The sequence below is a fragment of the Diceros bicornis genome, chromosome 9 (assembly GCF_020826845.1).
Source record: "Diceros bicornis minor isolate mBicDic1 chromosome 9, mDicBic1.mat.cur, whole genome shotgun sequence".
Lineage (NCBI taxonomy): Eukaryota > Metazoa > Chordata > Mammalia > Perissodactyla > Rhinocerotidae > Diceros > Diceros bicornis.
The window spans coordinates 21,591,194-21,606,081 of NC_080748.1; the positions used below are offsets into that span (position 1 = coordinate 21,591,194).

The following is a 14,888-nucleotide window of genomic DNA, read 5'->3' on the forward strand; positions in this document are numbered from 1 at the left end:
CCCGCAGCACAGGTTCCAACCATTTGTAGTCTTTTGGTGGGGGCGCGTGCATGCACACACACACACCACAACACAGATTCACCCCCCACACACACACGGTATAAATGTTTTATGTAACGTGAGATTATCTTTGCCCCCAGAGGGCACTTGAACATTACAAATGTGTCCAAGGGTCAGAGTAAGTTAACTCCTAGGCCGAGAAGCAGTTTCCCAAGGGCATAATTTGAGAGGGCCAGGAAAGCAAAAAGAAACAATCTCAGCTGAAGCTACAGTCTTTGCTTATTGGAAGTTAAAAGCTCTTCTTTTAAAAAATTTTCTTGCCATGGCTAGTATAATAAGCCAGCAATTTGGCCTTCATACATTAGTGTAAGTTAGTTTGATTACAGAGCCGTCCACCAGGACGGGCGAGAGAGAGGGAGTTCGACAGGCAGAAGAGGGAGGAGAAGCCTAATTTGGGGAGGAGGCTTCGCCAGGGTGTCAGGCCCGGGTGAGGCCCACCGCAGGGAGGCTCTGAGAAGCCAGAAGGCAGTGAGGGAGAGAATGAGGAGGAAAAGGCGAGGAGGTGGGGGTGTGGGGACCAGGGAACTTGCAGATGCTTCAGAATTCGGCCTGAGGACGGGTCTGCCTGGAAGCCTCTCTGTCATCTCCAGAAATCATTTGCTAAGCACTGTTTCAACATAGTCCTCTCATATGCTGTGCAATGCACGTTAGAGTGACATGATCCTGGTCTCTGATAAACTTAAAATCCAAAGCAATTTTGCATACAAATGTACTGAGAATGACTCATTTTACATAGAGAGGGAAGAGGCAAGCATCTAGACAGTCTCATTTGACGGGCACAAAACCACTTCCCACTCCGCCGCATCTCCCCATCTCCCGTATGTGCTGCTGCAGGTCTGTTGATGCCCCTGCCCCAGCCCCTGCCCTTTGGCTTTGGGCACTGCACACCTTGTCAAAAGGCTACTGGGATCTCGGAGGCTCCTCAGAGTGCGCCACTTTGCACCTACTGCTTTGAGGATCTTGTTATTTCACTTATTAGCCCATCTGTGGCCCCGACCAGATCACCAGCCCCTGGAGGCAAGCATGAAGTCTTACTCGTTTTAGTATTCCAAGGGGGACTAAACTTTATTTTCACGTAGTAAGTGTTACATATTTATACTAACACCATACATCTATATTTATTTTATATAAACACATATATGTAATTCATCTCTTTTAGGACATGTTTGATACTATAGTTAGCCCTGGTTCCTAAACTAGATTAGCTGGAAATACATGTACATACAGGGAGAAAGATAAAAATTTCCCATCGTGGAAGGTGTGGAGACAAAACAGCTCTTATTCCACCTATGAGAAAAGAAGGGAAATAGCACATCTGACATTCTGCCACACACACAGTCCCCACGCAAATCAGGAAACCTCATGACAAGCAAGGCCCCACACCTAGCCCCATTCTCTCCTTTCTGTGCCTTTCAGCCAGTCCATTGCCTTTGGAAAGATGTTCATAATAAGTGAATACTTTTGCTAGAGGAGTCAAAGTAAATTGAAATGGTGAGCTAAAACTGCTGGAGACGTGGGTTTATTCTGGAGGCTTATTTCACAAAGAGCAAACCTCAGTGTGCGAATGCCACTGCCAGCCTGGCTAGTTGGATTTCCAAATATTGACTGTTCCTGGACAACTTGTTACATGGTGTCATCCATCTGCTGTGACACACAATTACCCTGCACTGGATAATCCTGATGTCATTCAGAAAATTACATAACAGATATAAATTGTTTAGTGCCCAACGATGGCAATGCTACTATCATTAATTACCATATTGCAAGTATAGATGGTACCTCCCAATTTTGTTGGAAAACGTTTTATGTACTCTTTTACATAGAAGCATTGAAAGTTAATTTAGAGTTGATTTTAGGGAAAAGGATCATTTTCCACATAAAATAAAGTATACTGATTCTCTAAAATGGAAATATGAAATCATAAATTCTGGATATTCAACAATGTCTACCAACCTTAAAATATAAAATCATAAAGCTAAAAATAAATATATTGGTATCAATGGATACTGGTATATAATAAACAACCAAGCAACACATTTATCGGAAAATGAAGCCACATATACGGGTGATGCTAGTGGCTGAAAAAGCAATTCATACTATAAATTAAATTTGATTGCATATGAAGTATACGCAGACAGAGCAAGTGTGATGGAACGTGGAATAAAAGAAGCCGCAAACATTTTGATGAATGCATAGCAAGTTGCCACAGTACCGGTAAAACTCACCTGTGCTGTGTCATTTGTATTCCACCTGCCACTAGGGAGAAGTGGCTTCTCTATTTGCCCTACTATGGTCCACCAGCAGGAACTGATTGGCAGCAAATGGCAGATAGGCAGAATATTTCTAACTTTTCCTGAATCTTTCTAGGTGTATTATTCATTTAGATCTTTCCAAGATGTATTATTTACTCAGATTTAAAGTGTTTCTTAGAATTAGCATAGTAATCAAATAACATAAGAAATGAACCTGGGGTAGATTAGATATTATGGGAAGGAAGTACATTAAGCTGAAGTGAAATTGCTTGTGCCACTAAGGTAACCTGCTATTTTAATATCTTTGCTGCTATTTTGTAACTTTGTATAATTTAGCCTGTTTTCAATATTTCTATATAATTATTAATTCTATGCATAACAAACTCTCTCAGCTTAGTGAACCACTATTCATTGAACCCCACTTCTGACTCATTAGCTAACAAATTTCACATGATCGTTTATTCACAGTGCTTTGGAATCAGAGCAATGTATATATACTTTGAGTGGGCTGTGTGTGTGTGTTATATGGCAATAAATATAACTATCACACTGGACTCCAGAGAGCTGTCGGCATAGGCTTCAAATACTGCATTCTGGCAGCTGCACCCACCCTTTCCCTTCTGCATCCCTGTGACACCCAAGGGCAGGTCTCATTCTCAACACTGGTCTTTCCTGTTTGCCCTTCGTGCTGCAGAGAACCAAGAATGCCTATCTACGTCTCAGGATATGACCCTTCCTAAACTCTCAGGCTGTCCTCATCCAAGGATGTCCTATAATTCAGAATATTTGAATAACTCTTCTCAACATCCAGTGCCAAGTGTACCTATTGCTTTATAACACAACTGAATGTAATATCAGTATTATTTTTACCTGAATTTCCACCTTCGAATCATAGATTGCAGAGATCTGCAGCACCATGAAGAGGCTGGAAACAGTATTCTCCTTATTTCTTAAAATTCTTTCATTTCATTTTCTTCAGCACTATCGTGAGGAAATATATTAAAGTTCTTAACAACAACAACAATATATTGCCCCGGGACTATCTGATAAGGGTTGATTGATGAAAGTTCACTGTTAGGCCCAGAAGTAGTAATCGCTGGAAAAAATGGCCTTGGTGTTCTCCAGGAGTGCTACATTTGAAATCAGAAGACATCCTTGTCAAGGATGGTATTTACTAGCCTTCTAGATAATTTAACATCCTCAACCAACACTGTTTTCTGCAGGAGCTTCGGAGTTGGCGAATACGTCTATGTGCCGGGAGGGTGGCACACCTCAGCTCCATGGGGACAGGGCCTCTTGTGCTTGGGACCCTTCCAGACCTCGCCCCATGTACCTCTTCACCCAGCTGTTCATTTTTAATACCACCAGTAATGGGACAAATAAACATCTGTGCCTCTTGATATGAAGCACAGAGAAAGACACAACCTTACGTCTGTTGTTCTCCTGCCCGAAATGAATGACTTCTATCTAATAACTAGGAAACATCAGCCAAAAAAAAAAAGAACGACGGTGTGCTACAAAATAACTGGCCTGAACTCTTCAAAACTCTCACAGTCGTGAAGGACAAAGATGGACTGAGGAACTGAACTGAATCAAAGCAGGATAAAGAGGCATGGAATTAAATGTAACATGTGATCTCTGGTTAGGTCCTAGAAGCAAAAAAGTTTCTCTTTTGCTCTGAAGGACATCACTGTGACAGCTGGTGAAATTTGAATAAGATCTGTAGCTTGATTTATAGTATGGTATCAATGTTAATTTCCTAATTTTATAATTGTACTCTGCCTATGTAAGAGAATGTCCTTGTTTTTAGGAAATACACCCCAAATATTTAGAGGTAAAGTGCATTGTCTGCAATTTACTCTCAAGTGTTTTCTGAGAAAAATAATAGGAGAGAGAATGAGAATGATAAAAACAAATGTGTTAAAATGTTAACATTTGGATAGTCTGGGTTGGCATACAGGGAAATATCTGTACTGTTTTTACAACTTTTCTGTATGCCTAAAATTATTTAAAAATAAAAGGTTTATTAAAAAACAAAATTCTTCCACACGGCTTCTTTGATTTTTAAACTTTCAAAGGATATTACCATTCTATCTTTCAATTTTTACTGTAAGAGTAGCAAACACTTACACAGTGCGCACTGTGAGCTAAGAGCCATTAGAAGCACGTAAACGTATCTTAATCCACTTAATCCTCACGGCCACCCTGTAAGGGAGGTGCTATAATTATTTGCTTTTCCAGATAAGACACCTGAGGCCCAGGGAGGGTAAGAAAACTTGACAGCGTCCCACAGGAAAGGCCGGAGCCCGGTCCCCTGCTCTGCCCATCCTGGAAGCCTGCGCTCTCCGCTGCGTGTGTTATAATACCTGAGCTACAGAGTTTTAGTGCTTTATTCTCCATTTTGCTTTTACTTTCTTGGGGAAAATATTACAAATAGTTTTTAAAACATATGTCAGAGTTTTTTTCCCTCTAACTATGGGTATTTTGTGGGCAGTCTATGTCACATGGCACCCTTCAAATAGCTTCCTTTCCTTATAGTCCCAGGCCCTGTCCCCGCCTGTCTCCATGTATTAAGGAGGTGAGGAGACCCATGAAGTAACTCTCTAACATATAGTAGGATAGCCTTTTTTTGTTGACCTTGACATTTGCTGGGCATTGTGAACCACAACACTAAACAGTGTCACCAATATAAATATTTGAGACTTGAAAAGATAGACTATTTTCTTCAAGGTCCTTTGAGCATTCATGACTTGTCTATGCATGATTTTAAGGTTACTTTGAGGGGCCGGCCCCATGGCATAGTGGTTAAGTCCAGTGTGCTCCACTTCGGCAGCCCAAGCTTGCAGGTTCATATCTCAGGCGTGGATCTACACCACTCGTCAAGCCATGCTGTGGCAGCATCCCACATACAAAACAGAGGAACAATGACACAGATGTTAGCTTAGGGCTACTCTTCCTCAAGCAAAAAAAGAGGAAGCTTGGCAAGAGATGTTAGCTCAGAGTGAATCTTCCTAACAACAACAACAACAACAAATTATCTTGAGATCAGCTCTAACGTTAGTGCATGATGGGAATTTTTTTGCTTATCTCATATTTCACAAAATCAAAATCAAGTTTGACAGCTAGAAAGATGAAGTAATCTTTGAAACACATTTTGTTCTTGCCACAGCATCATTTCATTGAAGAATCTGAATAATCATCACTGTCCTACTGGACGCTACGATACAGGGACGTATAAGTTTGCTTTACCAGTACTAGCTTTTCTTGTTGGACGACACTCTTATCAAAGCATCAATCACTTCCCTTTAACAGTCTCCTTGACAACTTTTCCTCTCCCATCTCTGACTTGAAGCCATTTCAGCATCTATTAAGACAATTTTAGCCAAGGACAAGAAGGGGAAGTAAAATTGAAACCACTCCATTTGTTGCTCATTTATGATCCTGAAAAGGAACAGATGGAAGGGGAGGTGAGACAACTAACTGGTTTAAAAAGTTACTTGGTGGTGTAAATGGTTCATGCCAACTTTTTATCCTACCACTGTTGATGGTTTGTGCTGGGGCCAGGAGAGTTTCCAATAAGATAATAGTAGAAGCCCTTCTTTTCAGATAGTACAATCAACACCTACAATCTAAATTGAAATACATCCTAATTAAAATCTCTCTAGTAAATGGATCCTTAAAGTTTCCTTTGCCCTTTCTTAATTTGTCTTACCACACTAATCTCAGAAGCATGGTTTTTCTGACACCAGCACCTTGATGTCAGTTGAACTTCAACATTCATCTTGGAATGATGCCAACGGAACACAAACACACCTTTGAGGAGGGCGTGAAAACCGGGGAAAGAGCCCTGGTTAGGCGTCAGGAGGCTTGTTGGCTGGCACTTACTGGCCATAGGATTTTGGGCCACTCACTCAACTTCTCTGAGGCTCATTTTTCCCATTAGTAAATTGAGGATAAAAATCCTTGCTCTGCCTACTTCAATTGTTATCATGATGATCAAATTAATGTATGTGACGGTTCTTTGCAAAATTTCATAGAAGTCGAAACATGAAGTTTTATGTAAGAAATTCAAATACTCTAAGATGCTATGCTGTGAGGAAGCCCAAGCTGAAAAAGATTGGAGGGAAAAAGATCTCTTTTCCCTCTTCCCATCTTAGGTTCATTGGCTGAACACTTCCCTTATCTGCAAAATGGAGATAATTCCTACCTTATGGGGTTGATGTGGGTATGAGAAAATGTACATAAAATATGTGGCACAAGACTAGGCACTTAGTATACGTTCAATAAATGTTAAGTTGCTGTCGTTATGCTTGCCAACAATAATAATAAAAAGCAAAAGGGAAGGGTTTGAATTGAAAAATTTTAAAAACACGTAGAAACAGTGTTCCGAGACCTTGCTTTCTTATTTTGCATGGTATTTTTCATTTTTTTTTCTTCAATGCATCTTTCTAGGACAAAAAATAATATCCAAAGATATTTTGGCACTAACAGTGTGATTTATGGCAAGAAAGATGAGCAGTCTATTCCAACCCAGGAGATTTCCAAGGAGACAGAGAGCCAAGACAGTGTAAAGGAGAATAGGAACAAAGACTTGTCACATATTATTAAGGGCGTGAAAGTTGAATTAAGCACAGTAAATGTACAAACAGCAAAGCCGCCCAGCAGAAGACAACTGAAAAGTTTGGAGGCCACAGTTGGCAGGCCTCAGAGAGCTCCAGGAGGTGCCCCAAAGGAGAGGTAAACTGAATTGCAATTTGAATGTTCTTCTGTGAAAGTAATTTTTGAAACTCCAGTAAGCTTTTTCTTTTAGAAAAACTTTTTAAAATTAAAGTCCATGGGAGATACTGAATTAATGAAGAGTATCAGTTTGTAAACACAGAGACTAATGATTACTTGAGTAACACTGTTATTGTTCTGTACTTAGAAAGGGACATCTCTATACAGTCTAGAGAGGAAACGAGTATTGATGGAACTGAGAATTTCACACATTCTCTTACATATTCATCAGTGCTATTAATTGCCAATTAATTGCCTCTTTAAGGTGTAAATTAACAAATCATTTACGTCCTAATTTGAAAGTAGCTTTGTGTCTCTGAAGGACTTGTTTATTGGAAATTTCCATTTTAAAAATGCTACCTAGGAAGCCAGCCGGGTGGCATAGCAATTAAGTTCATGTGCTCTGCTTCAGTGGCCCGGGGTTCCCAGCTTGGGATCCTGAACACAGACCTATGCACCGCTTATCAAGCCATGCTGTGGCAGGCGTCCTACATATTAAGAGGAAGATGGGGACAGATGTTAGCCCAGGGCAGTCTTCTTCAGCAAAAAGAGGAGGGTTGGCAACAGATGTTAGCTCAGGGTTAATCTTCCTCACCAAAAAAACAAACAAAAAAAACTGCACCTAGGATAGAATTTTAGCATGTTGATTACAACTATTTTTTCTGTTTTTTGAGGAAGATTGGCCCTGAGCTAACATCTGTTGCCAATCTTCCTCCTTTTTTCCCTTTTTCTCCCCAAAGCCCCAGTAGATAGTTGTATGTCATAGTTGCACATCCCTCTAGTTGCTCTGCGTGGGACACCCCCTCAGCATGGCTTGATGAGTGGTACGTACGTCTGAGCCCAGGATCCCAACCGGCAAACTCCAGGCGGCCAAAGCAGAGCATGTGAACTTAACCGCTACGCCACCAGGCCAGCGCTGATTACAAGTATTTTATATGACTTCCTTTGACTGGTAATTATCAGTGCTCTCAGCTTATGTGGTTTCCTCAAAATAGTGTTTACTTGTGCTTGCCAAAAGAGTATTGTCTTTCACTGATGCTAAGTGCAGTCGGTGATATTTTAGCATTGTGTTGTAGTTTAAGTGGTAGTGTTTTGTTTTAGTGATACATAAATGATGTGTCTTAAATTGATGACATCATCGATTCAAGTAATAAGGTATGTAGCCTTAAGATGCCCATCTCTGACCTCTCTTAGCAGAATAGACAGATAGTGTAGATTTCTGTTTCCCAGAGTGACTTAACATTTTTATGGACCTTCTTAGTTTCTACATTGTATGACATTGTATCACAACTACCCCTGGAAAACATAATTGGTGGTAGAAGGTAAGCTAATTCAGTGATGTGCCCATAGTGGGTACCTCCTCCTCCTTTTTAGAAATAAAATAAAACAACAAAAAAATTCTATATAAGTATATAGAATTAGGTAATACACACATACGTATGTAATACTTGTCAAGAATGGGATTTTTTTAGCTCCCAGATCTGTTTATGACCCATCGTGGTTTTTATTATAATTATACAATTTAATTAAGTATTATAGAAATGGTTAAAATGAGTTGAATGCTTGGCAGAGATTCAGGAAAGGTAATTTTGAAAATTGCTTTCAAATTAGGTATGAATGAGACAAGCATAAAAATCTAGGAGAATTCTGCACTCAGATTGCTTTGTAAGCATTTTTAAGTTCTCGCTCCATGTTTCTACTTTAAAGAAACCAAAATTGGAAATATTGGAGGATGTACTATGGATGTGGTGTATATATAAGACGTATCTTGGAACTTCTCTCAGTGGTCCTACGTTCAAAGAAGAGGCTTTGGTCCTACATCAAAAGATTGGTAAATGAGGTACATTTGTTTTGAGTTTTTAAAAATATATCTTTTAATGATTTTTGCCCTCCCTTCTTGTCTTTTAAGGGATTCCAGATGCACAGATTTGGGTTAATCATCATCTGTGATTCATGATGCGCTGTCATCATTGCTCCATGCATGGCCTGCTTTTAGTTTCTTTATTTGTAATATATATTGATCTCCCATCGATATAGTTACCATGGCTACATAACAATTGCCCCAAAATTTAGCAGCATAAAACAACCATTTTTTTAATGTTTTTTTTTTTTTTAGGGAAGGGAGAGGGATGAAGATCTAACAAAAGTGGTGGTGAGGGAAGGGGAAGGGACGTGAGGGTGTAGGAAAAGGGGAGTGCAGGAGGCAAAATACTAAACAGTAGTAAGGAAAAGGGGGAGTGAGGAGAGGGAGCAGGGAGGAAGGGGAGAGGACAAGGCCAGAGGGGAGAGAGGAGGGGGCAAAGGAGGAGAGGTAACAGGAGAAAGGGGAGGGTGAGGGAGAAGACAGGAGGAGAGAGAAGAGGGCTGCAGGGAGGGAGAAAACCACCGTTTTTTGTGCTCATGGGCTCTGTGGGTCAGCAGTTTGAACAGAGCCTGGTGGAGAAGGCTGATCTCTGCCCCGTGATGTCTGGGGCCTCAGTTGGAAGACTTGGAAGTCCAGGGGCTGGAATCATCTGAAGGTTTGCTCACTCCTAGGTCCGGCAGTTGATGCTGGCTATTAGCTGAAACCCTTGCTGGGACTGTTAGCAGAAACACCTACACGTGACCTGGGCTTCCTCACTGCGTGGTGGCTGGGTTCCAAGGGTGAGTGTCCCAAGAGAAAGTGAGCCAGGAGGAGTTTGTATTGTTTTTATGACCCGGCCTTGGAATCAGACTGGACACAGCATGCCCCTCTCATTTCCTGTTCCACATTGATTTTTGAAGAGTACTTGCTTTTTATCACAGCGACTGCCGGAAAACCATTTTCACAAAGATATGATGTCATAGAAAGGAGTGCAGTAGTCTAATGCTAAAACTGTGAACTCCATTGAGTTAGTAGTTCACATGGTCAGTGACAGATATGCCTGTGTTTCCCTGTGTGCTCCAGCCTGCCCTAGGGCACAGTTTGGGAACCAATGTCCTGGTCTACGCTGAGCTCCTGTGAGAGGCTGTTGGCCCACACCCTTAAGTTTCTTAGAAATCCTGTTGTCTGTTTGAAAGGCTCTCTGAGGCACCACCTTAAATCTTTCCAAGATCTTAACAAAGGGTTTTACAGTCCTGCCCATCTTTACAGTGTTTTCCTGACACTGCCCTGGATTTAATCTCCAGTCAGAAGCCATTTCTAAATTTCAGCATTGTTTGCTGTCTGGAGGGGCTAAGAATGAGAAACAATTCTATTTTTGATCCCAGCCAGTCCTGGCTCCTTTATATGGAACCGTTTTTTCTTATCTCTCACCTGTCACATTTTATCATCAGCAACTAAGAAGTCAGGAGGCACCTTCAACACACCGTCTGGAAGTCTCCTTAGCAGATCATCCAATTCATTGAGTCTGTTTCCCGTTTTCCACATCACTACAAGCAACAGTGTTGCTAGACAACGATCCCATTTCCTCCAGCTGGCTGTATCATTGAGTTCCCTAAAGCCCTCACTCACAGCTTTGAGGGCTGTTCGAGTCTCACAGCCTCTTTGAGGCCCTAAGCTTTCGCTGACACTTCCTCAAGATCTTTCCAGTTTCCACCCACAGCCCAATACCCAAACCTCTCCCATACATTTTTGTTTTTTCATTACAGCACTACCCAACTTCCAAGCACCAAAATCTGTTCCAGTTCCCTATTGCTGCGTAACAAACCCCCCATCCCAAAGCTTAGTGGCTTAACAGTGCCAGCATCTGTCTGCAGTTTGGGCGGAGTGTGGCAGCGATGGCTGTGTCTGCTCCACTCTTAGTTAGCAGGGGCAGGTTCAAGGCTGGTCTCTGGAATCATTGAAGGCTTGCTCTTGTACATTTCAGTGGTTGATGCTGGCTGTTGGCTGAGACTATTTGGTTTTATTAATTTTTTCTGTTGCTTTTTTAGTCTCTATTTCATTTGTTTATGCTCTGATTTTTATTATTTCCCTTCTTCTACTGCTTTGGGGCTTTGTTCTTCTTTTTCCAGTTCCTTTAGGTGCATTGTTAGATTTTTTATTTGAGATTTTTATTTGCATTGCTGTAAATGTCCCTCTTAGAATTGCATTTGCCGTATCCCATAAATTCTGGCATGTCGTATTCTCATTTTCATTTGTCTCCAGGTATTTTTCGATTTCTCCTTTGATTTGTTCATTCACCCAATCGTTTTCAGTAGCATTTTGTTTAATCTCTACATATTTGTGGCTTTTCTGATTTTCTTCCTATAGTTGATTTCTAGTTTCATACCCGTTGTGGTCAGAAAAGATGCTTGGCCTTGTTTCAATGTTCTTAAATTTATGGAGACTTGTTTTGTGGTGTAATATGTGATGGATCCTGGAGAATGTTCCATGTGCATTTGAAAAGAATGTGTATTCTTTCGTTTTTGGATGGAATGTTCTGTATATATCTACTAGGTCCATCTGTTCTAGAGTGTCATTTAAGGCCAGTGTTTCCTTATTGATCTTCTGTTTGGATGATCTATCCATTGGTGTAAATGGAGTGTATAAGTCCCCTACTATTATTGTGTTACTGTGTATTTCTCCTTTTATGGCTGTTAATAATTGCTTTATATATTTAGGTGCTCCTACATTAGGTGCATAGATATTTACAAGTGTCATATCCTCTTGTTGGATTGTTTTGATCATTATGTCGTGCTCTTCTTTGTCTCGTTACAGTTTTTGTTTTAAAGTCTATTTCGTCTGATATGAGTATTACTACCCCCGCTTTCTTTTCATTGCCATTTGCGTGGAGTATCTTTTTCCATCCCTTCACTTTCAGTTTGTGAGTGTCTTTAGGTCTGAAGTGTGTCTCTTGTATGCAGCATATGTATGGGTCTTGTTTTTTTATCCAATTAGCCACCCTGTGCCTTTTAATTGGAGCATTTAGTCCATTGACATTTAAAGTAGCTATTGAGGGCCGGCCCCGTGGCTTAGTGGTTAAGTGCGCGCGCTCCACTGCTGGCGGCCCGGGTTCGGATCCCGGGCGCGCACCGACACACTGCTTCTCTGGCCATGCTGAGGCCGCGTCCCACATACAGCAACTAGAAGGATGTGCAGCTATGACATACAACTACCTACTGGGGCTTTGGGGAAATAAATAAATAAATAAATAAAATTATTAAAGTAGCTATTGATAAGTATGGACTTACTTCCATTTTTTAACTTTTTTTTCTTGGTGTTCTAGTAGTTTTTCTCTGGTCCTTTCTTCTTCACTTGCTCTCTTCCCTTGTGGTTTGATGGCTTTCTTTAGTATTATGTTTGGGTTCATTTCTCTTAGTTTTTTGTGTATTTATTATAGATTTCTGGTTTGTGATTACCGTGAGGTTCATATACAGTAACCTATGTATATAGCGATCTATATTAAGTTAATGGTCTCTTTAGTTTGACCTCTATCTGAAAGCTCTACTCTAAAACTCCCCTCTTCCCACATTTTATGTTTTTGATATCATATCCAACCTCTTTTTTGTGCGTTTGTATCCATTACCCTCTTATCATGGGAATAGACAATTTTGCCTATTTGTGGTTTTATCTTTCCCCCTTAAATAAGTCCCTTTAGCATTTCTTGTAGTACTGGTTTCTGGGTGACAAACTCCTTTAATTTTTGCTTGTCTGGGAAGCTTTTTATCTCTCCTTCTATTTTGAACGATAACCTTGCCAGGTAGAGTATTCTTGGCTATAGGTTTTTTACATTTAGCACTTTAAATGTATTGTGCCACTCTCTTCTAGCCTGTAAGGTTTCCGCTGAGAAGTCAGCTGATAGCCTTATGGGATTTCCTTTGTATGTAACTTGTCTTTCTCTTGCGACTTTTAGCATTCTCTCTTTGTCTTTAATTCTGGACATTTTAATTATGATGTGTCTTGGTGTGGGTTTATCTTGTTTGGGGCTCTCTGTGCTTCCTATACCTGGATGTCTGTTTTGTTTCTTAGGTTAGAGAAGTTTTTAGCTATTATTTCTTGAAATAGATTCTCTGCCCCTTTGTCTCGCTCTTCTCCTTCTGGGACACCTATAACACAGACGTTAGTGTGCTTGATATTGTCCCAGAGGTCCCTTAGACTGTCCTCACTCTTTTTAATTCTTTTTTCTTTTACCTGTTCAGCTTGGGTGATTTCTTCTAGTCTTTCGTCCAGCTCGCTGATCCATTCTTCTGTGTCTCTACTCTGCTTTTGAATCCCTCTCGTGAATTTTTCATTTTCCAGTATTGTTTTCTTCTTTTCTGATTGGTTCTTTTTTATGTCTTTCATTTCTTTGTTGATGTTCTCACTGAGTTCAGCCATTCTTCTCCCAAAATCAGTGAGCATCCTTAACACCCTTTGACCTCTCTGTGGGTAGGTTACTCATTTCTGTTTCATTTAGTTCCTTTTCTGTGGTTTTGTCCTCTTCCCTTGCTTGGAACCTATTCCTTTGCTTCCTCATTTTGCCTCTTTCTATGTGCTTGTATCTATGTATTAGGTTTGTCGGCTACGTCTCCTGATCTTGGAGAGGTGACCTTATAGAAGTGATGCCTTATGAGGCCTGGCAGTGTGCTTCCCTCTCATCACCAGTTCCAGATGTGCCAGGAGTGATCCCTGTGTGGGCTACGTGTGTCCTTCTATTGTGGTGGGGTTGCTCTTCCCATAGGTGCCCAGGGAGGCTGAGCTGTCCCCCTCGCTGGCTGGTTGTAATGCTCAGCTGCGTGTAGTTGTTGTGGGCCCTTCAGTCTCTTTATCGGGTGTGGGGAGCCCCAGCATGGTTGGCTACAAGGTGTAATAGCACATTCCTGTTGCAGTTTTTCTGTTAAGTGAGTAGGCCCCCAGCGTGGCTGGTTGTTAGGCTCAGGGGCTTACAATTGCTATAAGCCTCTGGCCTATAAGGCTCTTGTCAGCTCTCTGAGGATTGAAGCTGGGTGGGGCTGGCCTTAGGCACAGGAGCACCCAGTTGTTTCAGGCTTTGGAAGGTGGGGCCAATCCCCTGTGTGACTCTTTGAGAAGCACAAGTCTTCTGCAGCTGACAAGCCCCGCCACCCACAGGTCCACACACACAGTCAACACAGTCCTGCCCCGTGTGTGGGCCCTGACCTCTTGAAGTGGATCTAGTCTCTCTAAGGCAGGAGCCCCACATACTCCACTAACGCCCCACGCTCTCCACCCACTCCTTGTGCATGCCCTGCCCCACAGAGGTGGACCCACTTGCCAGGCTTCGGAGAATCCAGTCACCAATCTATGCAGGGCCCCATGTTGCCCCAGGGCTTATTGGGTGGGGCTAGTCCCTAGGGTGGGCTGCCTGCCCTGGCTGAGCTGGATTAAATCAGTGCTCTAGTGGGTGGGGCAGACCCTGGGCTAGCAGGCCACAGGGAGAACTCCAGTGGCACCTGCCAGCGTCTGTGTCAGCACACCCACACCAGGTCACAACAGTGGCCACCGCCAATGTCCCAGTCCCTGGAGAGGTCTCACCTCTCACCAAGATGCACTCAGAGCCTATGAGGTGAGTCTCTTTTCACCAAAGGACTGTGCACCTTTCTGTTGATTTTAGGTTGCTTTCCGAAACAGGTAAATTTGTGTGTGGGCCTTTTAAGAGCGGGCTTTAATTTCTTTGTGAACCAGCATTTCTGGGGGTACTCCCCAGTGGTGTTAGTAACAAGCAAAGTCAGATATTATGCCACTTGTCTCAGTTGTGCTGGGTCCGAAAAATGCCTATAGTGGGAGCACTCCCCGGCTCAGGGCCCCACTCCTCCAGGAAAGGCTGGGTACCTTTGGGTTGCTCCTGGGTGGCTGTGAAGCGCTGCGGCTTGTGAAGGTGGTGTTTTTTCTCTCCAGAAGGGAGTTTCTGCCTCTTCCACCTC

General features: G+C 41.9%; 1 protein-coding gene across 1 annotated transcript in view; it reads right to left on the minus strand.

Annotated features, from left to right (window-relative positions):
- The window catches only part of LOC131409896 (mitochondrial ornithine transporter 1-like), a 93,418-nt gene that overhangs the window by 17,717 nt on the left and 60,813 nt on the right, over positions 1 to 14,888 (minus strand). The gene's annotated exons all lie outside the window — the stretch shown is intronic.